The sequence below is a fragment of the Saimiri boliviensis genome, chromosome 11, assembly GCF_048565385.1.
Source record: "Saimiri boliviensis isolate mSaiBol1 chromosome 11, mSaiBol1.pri, whole genome shotgun sequence".
Taxonomy (NCBI): domain Eukaryota; kingdom Metazoa; phylum Chordata; class Mammalia; order Primates; family Cebidae; genus Saimiri; species Saimiri boliviensis.
This window is the reverse complement of record NC_133459.1, coordinates 20,615,181-20,630,515: the sequence shown is the minus strand read 5'-3', so window position 1 is coordinate 20,630,515 and position 15,335 is coordinate 20,615,181. Positions and strand designations below refer to the sequence as shown.

General features: G+C 50.2%; 1 pseudogene; it reads left to right on the top strand.

Annotated features, from left to right (window-relative positions):
• The first annotated feature begins 787 nt into the window (after positions 1-787).
• On the top strand, positions 788-4,330 carry LOC101035606 (peptidyl-prolyl cis-trans isomerase A pseudogene; annotated as a pseudogene).
• The last annotated feature ends 11,005 nt before the right edge of the window (positions 4,331-15,335 follow it).

The following is a 15,335-nucleotide window of genomic DNA, read 5'->3' as shown; positions in this document are numbered from 1 at the left end:
TGAAATGAACCTCAGCCCAGGGCTTAGTGCTCGACTGCTACACAGTACACGCCAGCCGTGAGTGCAGCTGGGAAGCGCAGTGAATACGGGGAATGGAGTGTTTCATCCCCGGAGAGGCCACATCAATCTCACTTTATTAGATCATAAGTGCTTTTAACAAGGCAAACAGCAGAAGGCAGGCAGCCCGCCAGCCAGGGCCAAGAACCCAAGTCCAGTGCTCCAAGACCCTGGACATCAAAACAACAACGCGAAAGGCTGAACATCAAAGAGTGAACAGCGAGTCCAAACATTTCCCTGTGCTCTTATCTTAATTAAAGCAAGTCATACACAGAGTTTTGGATGACACAAGTTGAAAAGCCAGGGTCTCGTTTTATTAGCTTTCACTGACACCCACAGAGAAGACTGTGACTCGCCCAAGGTCACCCAGCACGCTGGGGCCAGAGTTGGGGTCCAAAATCAGGCCTCAGCTGCTGGAGCCAGTGGGCCTTTCATAACCTCTCTGCCTCCGCCCTCACCTGAGCTAAGGAGACCCAGGGTTGTCGTTTCAGGGGAGAGGTCTCAGTTCATTCATCCAGCTATACATTGAATGAATCATGTCTATTGAAGGCCTCTGCCTTGCAGGCACTGTGCTAGGCTCGGGAGATACAGCAATGAACAAGACGATCTAAATGGGTGGGGAAAGCAGACATCAGTAAACAGTTATGTAGATAACCATAGTCACATGTTACATGACGATGTTTTGATCAGCACTGGGTTACATATATGACAGTGGTCCCGTAAGATTATAATGGTGCAGCCGCTTTGCCAACGCCACCACCGGGAGCCCCATACCATCGGCCACAGCCAACCCATCATGTTCTCTGACATGATCATTGATGGCGAGCCCTTAGCCCCCTTCTCCTTCAAGGTGTTCGCAGACAAGTTTCCAAAGACAGCCAAAAACGTTCATGCTCTGAGCACTGGAGAGACAGGATTTGGTTATAAGGGTTCCTGCTTTCACAGAATTATTCCGGGGTATATGTGTCAGGGTGGTGACTTCACATGCCATAATAGCACTGGTGGCAAGTGCATCCATGGGGAGAAATTTGATGATGAGAACTTCATCCTAAAGCAGGCGTCCCCAAACTTTTTACACAGGGGGCCAGTTCATTGTCTCTCAGACCGTTGGAGGGCCGCCACATACTGTGCTCCTCTCACTGACCACCAATGAAAGAGGTGCCCCTTCCTGAAGTGCGGCGGGGGGCGGGATAAATGGCCTCAGGGGGCCGCATGCGGCCCGAGGGCCGTAGTTTGGGGACACCTGTCCTGAAGCATACAGGTCCTGGCATCTTGTCCACGGCAAATGCTGGACCCAACACAAAGGATTCCCAGTTTTTCATCTGCACAGCCAGGACTGAGAGGTTGGATGGCAGGCAGGTGGCCTCTGGCAAGGTGAAAGAGGCATGAATGTAGTGGAGGCCACGGGGCGCTTTGGGTCCAGGAATGGCAAGACCGGCAGAAAGGTCACCACTGCTGACTGTGGACAACTCGGGTAAGTTTGCCTCGTGTTTATCTTCACCACCCGACCACCCCTTCCGTAGCTCAGGAGAGCACCCCTCCATGCCATTTGTCTGCAGTGTCCTAGAATCTCTGTGCTCTCGCTCAGTCCCCTTTGGATTCTGTTTTCCTTGTTTCCTTCCACGCCCAGCTGCATTGCAGAGTTAAGTTTATGATTATGAAACAAAAACTAAATAACAGGCAAAAAAGGTTGTAATGGTGCTGAAAAATTCCTGTCACCCAGTGATGCCCCAGCAGTACAGCTCATTACCTTCTCCATGCTTAGATAACAGATACGTACCCTTGTGTTACGACTGCCTGCAGTATTCTGTACAATAACACGCGACACAGGTTTGTAGCCTGGGAGCAGTGGGCTAAGCAACAGAGACCAGGCGTGAGGTAGGCTCTGCCATCTAGGTTTGTGTAAATGCGCTCTATGACGTTTACGCAACGACCAAATGGCCTAGGGCTGCGTTTCTCAGAATGTATCCCCATCTCTACACAAGGCATGGCTGTGTTCTGTTGCTATTGTAAATGCCATTTCTTCTGTCCCTTTTCTCTGAGTCTGGGCTTGACCGACAGACTTCAATGAAAGTGTTGCTGTAATGCTTTCCAGTCCCAAAGCAACTTCCCCTTCTCCCGGGATGCTCACATCTGAAACCCGGCTGCCATGGTGTAAGGAAGCCCAAGTTGCCCTGTCAAGGGAACCAGGTGGGGAGAAACGAGTCAAGCCAGTCACTACTGCAGAGAGGAATCCCCCAGGCCCCGTCAGCGAGCCCTGGCAGCCACCTACACCACCACGTGGAGCGGAGCAAGATCCGCTGGCTCTGCCCGCCCTGCCCAGATTGCAAATTCATAAGCCAAACAAAGGCTTGTTGTTTTGAAGCCGCTGAGTTGCAGAGTGGTTTGTTATGTAGCAATAAACAACAAGAGCACCACTTTTTACCCTCACAGGGCAGCATAGGCCCAATTATGAGCCCCATTTTATAGGCAAAGAAACTGAGGCTCAGAGGTGTAACATGGTGGGCTCAAGGTCACACAGGTAACGTGTGGCAGAGCAAGATTAAGCGACGTCAACTTCTGTATTTTTTCCATGCTACACCCTACTGTCAGCGGGACAGCATGGCCACTGGGAGGTTTCCATTAACGCCATTCTCACTCGAAAGCAGGCAATGCCGAAGGGGGATTCTTGGGCAAGGCGAGGTGACCGGGGAGACGGTGGCTGAGCAGGGGAGCTTATAGCGGTCTTAGGGTCCTCCCAAGTGTACCAGGTAGATGGCAGTCGCTCGTTGTTTTGTAAGGAGAGGCCACGGGGGCCTTTTGAGATGAGCAAATACAGGCTTGTTTGCCTGATGGGGGACCTCTGTTTCCCCATCTGTGACGGGGGATGGAAAAACCACCCCTGTCCTGTTCCAGCCAGTGTTGGATATGAGCAGCCGCCTTGTCAGCTGCTAGCAATCCGTTTTTAAAGAAATGAATAATAGCAGAGACTCCCACAATGAGAATTTTTAATGCAAGAACGTCTGTGGAGGGCAAGCTTTGTAAGCAGAGCCCCTGCCCAACCGTGCTGCTTCTGAGGCCGGCAGCAGCATGACAGATCCAACCTGGGAGGGAAGCAGGGCTCTGACTCTGGTCCCAGCTCTAATCCTGACCTACTGTGTGACCTTGGGCACGTCACTATCCCTCTTTGGTCCTTATATGTACAATGAGAGGTTGGGCCAGCTGATCTGGAAGATCCTGACCGTGTCCGACAGGCAGGAACGGATCAACTCAAAGAAACCGAGAAGCTCCTCTACCCCGCGGCCCCGAGAGTGAGCAGAATTTAGCAGTCAGTGAGGAACCAATCAGTCCCTTGGGCTGTTCTAGAGGTGGTGATGTAGGGGAGCTCCACCAGGCAAATTCTTCTCCTCCCCCTCCTCCCCTTCCTTCTCCATTGTCATCATTATTATTTATTTGCCTTTCAAATGGGCCACCCAGAGCTCTTTATAAAGATAAAAATATCATAATTCAAAGCCTCTACCAGCAACCCAATCCCATCTGTGTGACAGAGGGTTGCACACGATCACTTTGTTCTTCCCAACTCTGACTCCTTCAGGGTCTTATAAAATGAGAGCAAACCCTTTCAACCTTCAACTGAAGATGGTGCTGACACCCTTGCTGAGGGTGGTGGCTGTCAGGTGCCCACATGGGTCCTGTGCCGCCGGGCACCGTGTATAGGTGTAGCATGGTCTCATGTGCTCTTCTCAATAACCCTACAATGTAGCCAGCTGCCAGCTAACATTACTGTTTTTTTTTGTTTGTTTGTTTTGTTTTTTGAGACAGGGTTTCACTCTGTCACTCAGGCTGGAGTGCAGTGGCATGATCATGGCTCACTACAGCCTCATCCTCCAAGGCTCAAGTGATCCTCCTGCCTCGGCCTCCCGAGGAGCTGAAACTACAGGAACGCACCATCACGCCTGGCTAACTTTTTAATTTTTGTAGAGACAAGATCTCCTTAACTTGCCCAGGCTGGTCTTGAACTCCTAAACTCAGGGGATCCGCTCACCTCAGCCTCCCAAAGGGCTTGGGATCACAGGCATGTGCTGCCACCTCCAGCCTCATTTTACACAGATGAAGAAACTGAGGCCTACAGAGGGAAAGTAACTTGTCCGGGGTTGCAGAATTAGTGACTGGGATTGAGACCCAGGTGGCCGAACTCCAGAGCCTCGATTCTGAATTACTAGGCTATTTGCTTCCCAGTAGCAGTAACAACAACAACTGCTACTACTATTACTATTACTCACTACTTCGCTGAGCACTTATTATGTGCCAGGTATGGAGCTCAGGGTTTTAATTCTGTTCTAGCAAATCCATGCTGCAGAACAAATCAGTCCCAAGTTGATGAGAACAATGAGTGATGTTTTTGTGTTCATGCATCTGTAATTTGGATGGGGCTCAGTGGAGACTACTCGTCTCTGCCTAGGGTAGGATGATTCCAAAGGCCTGGATAAGCTGGGATCTGGCTGGGTATCTCCCTCTCTCTCTTCCTTCGGGTCAGGGCCCTCCAGCATGGAGTCCCCAGGGTCATCAGTTTCTTACATGGTGGCTGGGGGCTCCTAGAGACGAACACAGAAGCAGCAGGATCCTTCTGCCCTAGCCTTGGAGGGTGGCAATGTCACTCCTGCTGCGTTCTCTTGGCTACAGACAAGCATAATGTGGGTCCAGATCCCAGGGGAAGGGGCAGTGAACCCTTTCTTTATCTGTGTAAAAGTAGTAATGGGGCTGGAGGTGGCAGCTCATGCCTGTGATCCCAGCACTTTGGGAGGCTGAGGTAGGTGGATCCCCTGAGTTTAGGAGTTCAAGACTAGCCTGGGCAAGATAGGAAGACCCTGTCTCTGTAAAAAATGTAAAAGTTACCAGGTGTGATGGTGCATGCCTGTAGTTTCAGCTCCTCGGGAGGCCTAGGCAGGAGGATCACTTGAGTCTGGGAGGATGAGACTGCAGTGAGCCATGATCAGGCCACTGCACTCCAGTCTGAGTGACAGTGAGACCCTGCCCTCAAAAAAAAGTAATGATAGCTGGCTACATTGTAGGGTTATTGAGAAGAGCACATGAGACCATGCTATACACGGTACCTGGCACAGGGCCCGTGCTGGCACCTGACAGCCACCATCTCCATAAGAAGCTTGCCAAAGGACCAATGGCTATCTTCAACTCACTGTGCTTATGCTCTCACTGAAGAAACTTCACAGTAATCTATGGGATTCATTCATCCACTCACATCCGCTGAGCACCTACTGTGTGTCCCACACTGCTGCAGGCCCTGGGAGACAGCCGTGAATGTCAATGTCATTACACCCACTTTTCAGATGAGGCGATGGAGATCTGCAGGGGTCTGAGGGACGAGCCCTTTCACCATAGACCCTCACGGGTTCTTCACAGTGAGCTCATGAGGCTGGAACTGTGATGGCCAGCCCGGAAGTGGAGGAGCGGGATCGCATGCTGGCCAGGCACTCGCTCAGCACCCGGTCCTGCCTTGCCTTAGCGAGTTCCAAGTCTGCACTTCGCTGTGACACAGATGCATGGGCCTCGCTAGACTTGGATGGTGGCCAAGGGGTGGTAGGGGCGGTCCTGCAGAGGAGCTGGGCTGATGGAGAAGAAGCCCTTGGTGCTGTTCAAATGCCAGCCCTGACTCGAGCGAGGGAGGGAGGGGTGCCTGAGGGCGGGAAGCGGTGAGGGAGATGGGATAATGGCCCAGCCTGAACCTGTCGCCACGGCAACCGCAGGGGCCGTCTGGAGCCAGCAGCCTGCCAGGCCTTGGCCCCACAAAGCCAGAGAGGGAGGCAGAGGGGGCGGGCCCGGCGGGGCATAAATCAGGGAGTTCTATGCCCCTGACTCCGGGCAGACGATTTATGGGACTACTCCAAGCCCGCGAGATGCACAGGGAGAGCTGAGAGGGTCTCCCTGTTCCCACCGCCCCTGGGGCCCCTGTTTGGACTCGGGTGAGGGGCGGGCAGGAAGAGGCCCCTCTAGGCCACCCTCCGTGCTGCTGGAGGCCCCTGCCCCCACCAGTCCCGTAAGACACCTCTGTGCCCACCGTACCAGGATGCGGCCCCCACACCGACCACAGACGTCTCCAGAAAGAGTTACCCCTAAATTACTGAAATGCACGCTGATATTGTCTATCTTATTCTGTTCTATTCCTTTTTAAAAATGCTGGTCACAACCCACTCAATTAATATCATGACTCATTCATGGTAGATGATCTGCAGTTCGGTCAACACTGATCCAAAGGAAGCCAGAGCGGGAAACTGAGGCTCACCGACTCCCTTCCCTCACACACAACTGGAGCAGACTTACATGCATCAATCAGCTCCTCCAATCTCCCCCAACCTGGCTCCCTCTCAGGGCCCAGGCTTGTTCCCCACCACCCATTATAGCCATTCAAGATGGAACCAGCTTCCTTGGAAGGTAACGAGCTACCCATCTCTGAAGTCACCCAAGCAAAAGTTGAATGACCACCCGCTGGGTGCTTCAGGGGATCCCAGCATCCCTTAAAGAGAGGGAAGACTAATGCCTCTGGGCCTATATGGGGTGGGAGGCAGGCAATGCTGACTATTTTGCCCACGTGGGGGCTGAGCCATGGACAGGATGGGAGAGAGGCTGCAGGTCAGCCAGCCCCACTGGAGGGGGCTCAGAGTTCAGGCTGGCTCAGACAGACAAGGGGCAAAGATGGTAGCAGGAAGGTGAGTGGCCAGGGATAGTGGCTCACACCTGCAATCTACCTCAGTACTTTGGGAGGCCGAGAACAGAGGATCATTGGAGCCCAGGAATTCGAGGCTGCAGTGAGCTATGATTGCATCACACACTCCAGCCTGGGTGACAGGCGAGACCCTGTCTCAAAAAAAGAAGGTGAGCCTACCTGGGGGAAGCCTGGGAGAGATAACAGGAGCCACTTAAGAGGCCCCAGCACCCAGCCCCCTTCCTCCCTGCCCCTTTGCACCACCCACCCGGACCTACAGCGGGCTGTGTCTCCCCTGGCTGGACCCCTAGTCCTGGAACAAAGTTCCTAGCCCCAGAATCACCCGCTTTCCTCCCTATCTTCTGCCTCTCTCAGCTGTCCGGCTCCAGAAACAAGCTCCTCTTACCAGGTGGTGCTGAGACGCTAAGAATGGCCGATGGCATTGCTTCTGCACAGCACAGAGGCCTGCTGGCCCAGATTCACACAGACCGGTCCCAGGCCCAGCTCTGCCACTCACCTGTGTGTGACCTTGAGCAAAAGCCTTGACCTCTCGCAGCTATTTCAGTCAATAGCATGAGGCTATCATATCTACCTTGTGATCACTGATAAGGGCAGCCATCTAGGGTATATTAAGTTAAAAGGGCATGTTTGTTAAAAACAAAAGCAACCCCCTTTATTTATAGGTTCAATATACATGCAAAAGCTTGGAAGGAAACTCCTCAAACAGGTGGTAGAAGGGTGGTGGAAGGGGCATGGGTGGGTGGTTTTCATTTCCGACTCTATACACCCCTAAACGATTTGAAAATTTTTAAGCCAATAAGCAGGTACTAATTTTGTAACCAAAAAATTGAAATTTAAAACAATCTAGCCCCAGCCCCCAGTCTTGCTGTGAGAATTACCTAAAGGGTAAATGCATACAGAAGGCTGGGAGTGGGGGGCAGTCCCCACCTTCTCATTCATTTTTTTCTCTTCTAGGGTTTTGTTCATTCTGTTTGTGTGTTTTATAAACTGGTGAATTAAAGATGTATAAAGATGTCTTGGTGTCATTTCAGTGACTCTCCTTCTCCCGGAAAAGCACTTCTTGACCGTTGTCCAGCTTCTCGCAGGAGTGAACAGTGGAAATATAAGAACAGAGGGCCTTGCACTTCCCTTTAGGGACCCCCCCACTCCCTTTAGGGACACCCTGGGAAAAGGGGTCCTTTATGTTTCACACCAGTCTCAAGAAGTGCATGCAGTTAGGATGGCCATCTTCCAGCGTGAGAAAGTGAGGTTCGGTGCTAACGCCTTGTCCAAGGTCAGAGGCTTGTGAGGGGTGGGGATGGGGATGTCCAGGCCCTTCCCCCTGTGAATCCTGTGCCCAGGGCTTCGAAAGGCTTCCCTCAGACCAAGAAGTGGAGTTACTGCTCTGGGTGGCTGGAGAGCAGTGCCAAGGACAGAAGCCTGGCATGGGGGAAGTGGGGCCAGCTCCTGCCAGCCTCCTCCACGGCATGCCCACGCCGGGTCCGCTTGCTCCTCTCATCTTCCCAGTAGCCATCCATGCCCTCAGGGCCTCCACACTGGCTGTTCCCTAGCCTGGAACGCTGTTCCACCAGAGGTCTGAATTTTTCATTTTCTCAACATGCAGGTTTCAGTCTCAGAAGCCACTTCCTCAGAGAAGCCTGTTCTGGCCATCCGGACGGAATGCATACCATCCCCGTGTCCCCCAGGGACCCGCTGTGTGTTCCCTGCCTGCTCTGTTGGGCATTATATGCCGCTCAGGGCTTGCTAGGACACCATCTGTCTCCCTCTCTGAGTGTCAGCTGGGGAGCTGCATTCCACGTGTTCAGAGTGGCATCTGGGCCACACAGTAGGTCCTCAGTAAAGACCTGACAGACACTGTGGGTGTCCACCCACATCCCCTCAGCACCCTCTTCCTGCGCACCCTGATTCCCAACACTTCCAACTGGCAGCAGCTGCAACCTGCAATTCTCACCTGGGGACTTTTCTGGAGGCCTGAGCCTGCCCTGTCCACACATGGGTCGGGCCAGAAGCGTCAGGGACGGGTGTTCCCCAGGAGCACTCTTCAGGTAAGGACAGATGGAAGCTGGTGAAAAAGACCCCAGCTCCTTCCCCTGAGCTGGGCTAACTCTGAGGCACATTCCCACCGTCTCCCTGAGCACCCTTGAGGGACCGAGCCTCAGTTTCCCACATTGGAAACTGCTGAACACACATACTGCCTAATGTTGACTCTCTCCCCTTCTAGTATCCTGGGGCTGCCGGAGCAAATGTCTACAAACGAGGTGGCTTAAAGCAACAGAAATGGACTGTCTCATAGCTCAGGAGGGTGGCAGTCTGAAATCAAGGTGTTAGCAGGATTGGTCCCTTCTGGGAGCCTCAGAGGGAGAATGTGGTCCCTGCCTCTCAACTTCTAGTGTTTGCTGGCAGCCCTGGGCTCTCCTTGGCTCATGTCACCGTCACGCTGTCTCCCTCCATCATCAAGAAAGGCGTCCTGCATGTGTGTCTCTATGCCTTCACGTATCCCCCTTCCCTCCCTGTGTGGTGGTGAGACCCAACTCCCAAGCGTGGCAGTGCACGCCTGTAGTCCCAGCTACTTGGGAGGCTGAGGCAGGAGAACTGCTTGAACCTGCGGGTGGAGGTTGCAGTGAGTAGGCTGTACTCCAGCCTGGGTGACAGAGTGAGACTCCATCTCAAAAAAAGAAAAGAAAATTAAAAAGAGAAGAGAAGAGAAGAGAAGAAGTGAGTTCCCCATCCCTGGGAGGCTGCAACCAGAGACTGCTCAGGGGATTCCTGCTCAGGGCTGAGAGTCAGCTTTGATGACTTCAAAGGCTTGACTGGCCTTGACATCCGAGCCTACATTTTCAAAGCATGTGGTGAAACATCCAGGCCTCAGGGTCAGCGAGCAGAATAACCTTCCCCTGACCTCTCCAGAGCCTCTCAGCAAAGCCAAGTTTGTCCAGAATCAGCTTTAATTTGATGTCTCTTCTTCTCGTTTATTAAAGGGACACAAAAGAGAGAAAACCACTTGAATGCTCCCCCAGGCCGGCTGGCTATAAATGTCTTCATAGAAGGGCCCAGCCTGGGCTTTGGTGCCCAGCAATTACGGCCGCCGTGCGCCCCGCCCAGACGACCAGCCCCAGCACCTCTTTGGTTCTCTCCCCAGCAAGAGTCCCTCTAGGAGAGCAGGCGATAGACCCCAAGGGGCCGGCCACCTAGAAACTCAAAAAGCACCCCCAGCTACTCTTGTCCAGTGCAGGGAGAGCATGGGCGTGGCTGTGGGGGGCATGACCACCCCCCAGTTCCCACAAGGGCACAGCAGGCTCAGCTGGGAGGGTGTGGAAGAGTGAGGGTCATGGGTGAATTCTCATACACAAAGCACCCCTCACTCTTCAGTTTCCACATGGGACTCCAGCGTTCAACAGAAGAGGGGAAGAAAGGGTTGGCTCCCCATTTTCCTCCTCAAGAGCTGAGCACAACTCTCTGCAGCCTCATGAGCAAAGCCCCAGTCCCCAGTCTGGGAGAGGAAAAGACAGAGTTAGAGAGACCTAACGGAACAGAATAGAGGCAGGAAGCACAGACTGTGGCTCAAATCCCGGCTTTTGCGATTCCAAGCTGTGCACTGTCAGGCAAGTCGGTGAACCCCTCCGACCTTCTGGGTCATCATTTGTTGAATGCGTCGATATTACTGGTACCTACTTCATAAGGCTGTTGTAACTCTTAAACTGAGAGTTAATTCATGAAAACCCCCAGCGCAGTGCCTGCCATCAGGCGCTACTCAATCAAAACAGGGTTAATACCTGTTGAGTACTTGCTACCTGTCCAGCACCACGCAAGGCACTCCGCACTGTCACGTTTTATCTTCACGAGCACCTTGTGAAATGGATGTTATCATTGTCCCTATTTTGCTGAAGACAACACTGAGATTTGAAGCAGTGAAGTAGCCTCCCCATAGTCTCGCGGGAAAAGGGGTGGGGCTGGGATTCCGATCCTGGTTTCTCTGATTCTAGGAGCTGGAGCCTTGCAGGGATCCAGGCAGCTCCCTGGATCTGGAAGGGAAGGTCTGGCCAGGTGCAGCACTTTGCGGGGCTGAGGTGGGTGAATTGCTCGAGGTCAGGAGTTCGAGACCAGCCTGGCCAAAATGGTGAAACCCCATCTCTAATAAAAATACAAAAATTAGCTGGGCATGGTGGCACTTGCCTGTAATCTCAGCTACTCAGGAGGCTGAGGCATGAGAATCGCTTGAACCTGGGAGGCAGAGGTTGCAGTGAGCCTTGAACCCAGGAGGTGAAGTTTGCAGTGAGCCAAGATCATGCCACTGCACTCCGGCCTGGGTGATGGAGAGAGACTTTATCTCAAATAAAGAAAAAAGAAAAGGAAGGTCTGTGACCGGCTCTGCCTCAGACACATTTATTCATTTGTTCCTTCCTTCTGTCATATATTCATTCAACAAACATGTAGATGTTGTGTCAGGCCCTGCAGATGGAGGCTGACAAACGACACAGGAACCATGCTCTCAGCGAACCCACCGCCTGCTGTTCCCTCTGGCTTTCTATAGATACCACCATTTTCAACTATAAAGGTTCTAGAATATACTAATAATCCTTCCAACCCTAGCTCAAATGCCTCTCCCTGAAAAGCCTGTCTCAATCTTTTCCCTCAACCTGATAATCGCAGGTGACATTTTGTGACGCCAATTGTGTGCCAGACATGGTGCTGGGGCCCATTCTGGTGTCAGCCCCCAGCCAGCTCCTGGCTTTCTGACTTCCGAGGCAGAAGGCACATGGCAGATTCACGGAAATGCTGACTGGCTTTCTGTCCGTCTTCCTAGGAGCAGGACCCATTGCAGTTTGTAAAAGACCAAATGGGTGAACTTGACCTGCCCCAGCCCTGACCTCATCTTCTACTACTCACCCCCTCCCTCACTCTGCTCCAGCCACACCCAGCTCCTTGCTGTTTCTAGGTTCTCCAAGCATACGTCCACCTCAGGATCTTTGCACATGTCCTTCCATCAAAAAGTCTCTTCTCCAAGACTCCAACACAGCTGGGTTCTTCAGCTTCTTTACGTTGATGCTCAAATGCACATTATCATTTAGGCCTTCCCTGACCACTCTGCTTAAAACGACAGCTCCACCCCGCCCCACACCCCCATCCCCAACCCTGCTTTTTCTTTCCCATCATAGTACCTATCATTATCTGATATACTAGATATTTATTTATTTATTTTTGAGATGGAATCTTGCTCTGTTGCCCAGACTGGAGTGCAGTGGCATGATCTCGGCTCATAGCAACCTCTGCCTCCTGGGTTCTAGCAATTCTCCTGCCTCAGTCTCCCAAGTAGCTGGGATTACAGGCTTGCACCGCCACGCCCAGCTAATTTCTGTATTTTTAGTAGAGACGGGGTTTCAGTTGGCCAGACTGGTTTCTAACTCCTGACCTCAGGTGATCCACCCGTCTCGGCCTCCCAAAGTGCTGGGATTATAGGCATGAGCTGCTGTGCCCGGCCAGATTCTTATTTGCTACCATTTATCTCTCCACTCTCCACTTTTCCCTCCCAAGAATGTGAACTCTAAGATTCCAAAAATATTATATGTATTTTGTTGATTGAAGTATTCCCAGACCTTATTACAGCATCTGACACATAGTAGATGCTCAAAAAATGCTTTTGAGTGAACAAATGAACGTATCTCTGTGGTTCCGAAAAAGGTTTTATGAATAATAAGTAATCCTCTGTGAATAACAAGTAGCCAATAAGTGTTCGTGGCCTTTACAAACCTCTGCTGGCTCATGTCTGTAATCTCAGAACTTTGGGAAGCTTAAGAGGGAGGATCAGTTGAGGCCAGGAATTTGAGACCAGCCTGAGCAACAGAGACCCTGTCTCTACAAAAATCATTTTTTAAAAGATCAAGCACAGTGGCTCACGCCTGTAATCCCAGCACTTTGGAAGGCCGAGGCAGGCAGATCGCATGAGGTCAGGAGCTCGAGACCAGCCCAGCCAACATGGCAGAACCCCGTCTTCACTGAAAACACAAAAATTAGCTAGGCTTGGTGGCGTGTGCCCGTAATCCCAGCTACTCAGGAGACTGAAGCGGGAGAATCGCTTGAATCCAGCAGGTGGAGGTTGCTGTGAGCTGAGATAGCACCACCGCACTCCAGCCTAGGCAACAGAGTGAGACTCCATCTCAAAAAAAAAAAATTTTTTTAAGATAAAAACAAAAGCAGCTTTATGGAGCTACAATAGGCTCGTACAGTTTGATGCATTTTGACGTGTGGATGCACCTGTGAAACCAGCACTGCAAGCGAAAGAACCTCTTTGTAATTTTTCCTCCCTCCAGCCCACCCTCTTCTCCAGGCAACCACTGACCTGCTTTCTGTTACTGAAGATCAGTTTGCGTTGTGTAACATACAGTATTTGCCGCTGGCCTCTTCACTCAGCCTAACTGTATCGCTATGCATCCATACGTCAGAGTGTGTTCCTTTTTATTGCTCCATTGCATGGAGGTACCATAATTTGTTCATCAATCATCAGCTGAAGGACATTTGGTGTTTCCAGTTTGGGGCTAATGCAAATCAGGCTGCTATGAACATTTGTGTACAAGTCTTTGTATGAATAGCTGGGACACATGCCTTTTTTTTCTTGGGTTATATGACACATGTATGTTTGACTTTGTTGCAAATTGCTAAACTGTTTTCCAAAATTTTTGTACCAGCTCCCATTCCCACCAGCAGCATATAAGAGACCCAGCCATTCCCCACACTCAGCAACACCTGCTATGAGCAGTCTTTCAGAGTCCAGCCTTTCTGATGGATGTGTAGTGACAGATATCTCCTTGTGCTTTAATTTGCATTTTTCTAATGACATGTTTTCCCTTTTTTTTTTTTTTTTTGAGACAGGGTCTCGCTCTGTCACCCCGGGGTGGGAGTGCAGTGGCACGGTCATGGCTCACGGCAGCCTCGACTTCCTGGACTCAAGTAATCCTCTTGCCTCAGCTTCCCAAGTAGCTGGGACTACCAGTATATGCCACCACACCCGCCTAGTTTTTTAATTTTCTGTAGAGAAGAGTTCTCACTATGTTGCCGAGGGTAATGTGTTTACTTTTCTTTACTTTTCCCTTCAACTTTTATTTTGTTCTGGGCTAAGGAGCAGGATGTGCAGGTTTATTACACAGGTTAACGTGTGCCATGGTGGTTTGCTGCACAGATCAACCCATCACCTAGGTGTTAAGCTCAGCATGACTTCAAATCTTGCCCATTTAAAAAATTAAGTTGGATGTTCTCTTATTTGTGTTTTTGAGAGTTCCTTATATATGCTGGACATAAGTCCTTTATCAGATACATGATTTGAAAAAATTTCCTCCTACCATGTGGCTTGTGTTTTCATTCTCTTAACATTGTGTTTTAAATAGTAAAGGTGGTTTTTTAAAAAAAAATTTTAATGGCCGGGCACGGTGGCTCAAGCCTGTAATCCCAGCACTTTGAGAGGCCGAGGTGGGTGGATCACAAGGTCGAGAGATCGAGACCAACCTGGTCAACATGGTGAAACCCCGTCTCTACTAAAAATACAAAAAATTAGCTGGGCATAGTGGCGCGTGCCTGTAATCCGAACTACTCAGGAAGCTGAGGCAGGAGAATTGCCTGAACCCAGGAGGCAGCGGTTGCGGTGAGCCGAGATTGTGCCATTGCACTCCAGCCTGGGTAACGAGCGAAACTCCACCTCAAAAAAAACAAAAAAAAAACATTTTAATGAAGTCCAATTTATCCACCTCTTTTATGGGCCATGCTTTTGGTGTTGCATCTAATAAATATTTGCTTAACCCAAGGTCATGAGGATTTTCTCCAACGTTTTCTTCTAGAAATTTCATATATTTTGATTTTATGCTTACATCTATGATCCATTTTGAGTTAATTTTTAAAATATAGCATAAAGTATAGATAGAAGTTCCTTCTTTGTTTTTGCAAGTGGATATTCAATTGTTTCCGCACCATTCCATAAAAAAAACTTTTCTTTCTCCACTGAATTGCTTTTGCATCTTTATCAAAAGCCAGTTATTCATACACAGGTGGATCTATTTCTGGATTTCCTTTTGTATTCCATTGATCTATGTGTCTATCATGATTCCCATACCACGAGGCGTTGATTACTGCCACTTTACACTAAGCCTTGGCATCAGGTAGCGTTTAGTCCTCACACTTCATGGTTTTTCAGGGCTGCTTTGACTATTCTAAGTTCTTTGCATTTCATGTGACTCTTAGAATCAGTTTATCGATCTCTACACAAAAGACTGAGATTTTGATTGGATAACAGTGACTGTATGGATTAATTTGGGGAGAACTGACATCTTAACCATGTTGAGTCTTCTAATTCATGAACATAGTACATATCTCTACTTGTTTTAGGTTTTCCTGAACTGCAGTAATGTTCCATAGTTTTCAGTGTACACATTTTGTACATTGCTTTTCAGTATTTGCCCCATGTTCCAGTGTTTTCATTTCTTTTAATGCTGACGTGAATGTTGTTTTAAAATTGTTCAGTTTCTGGATTGTTCATTGCTAATATGCAGACATAGAATTGAATTTTGAATGT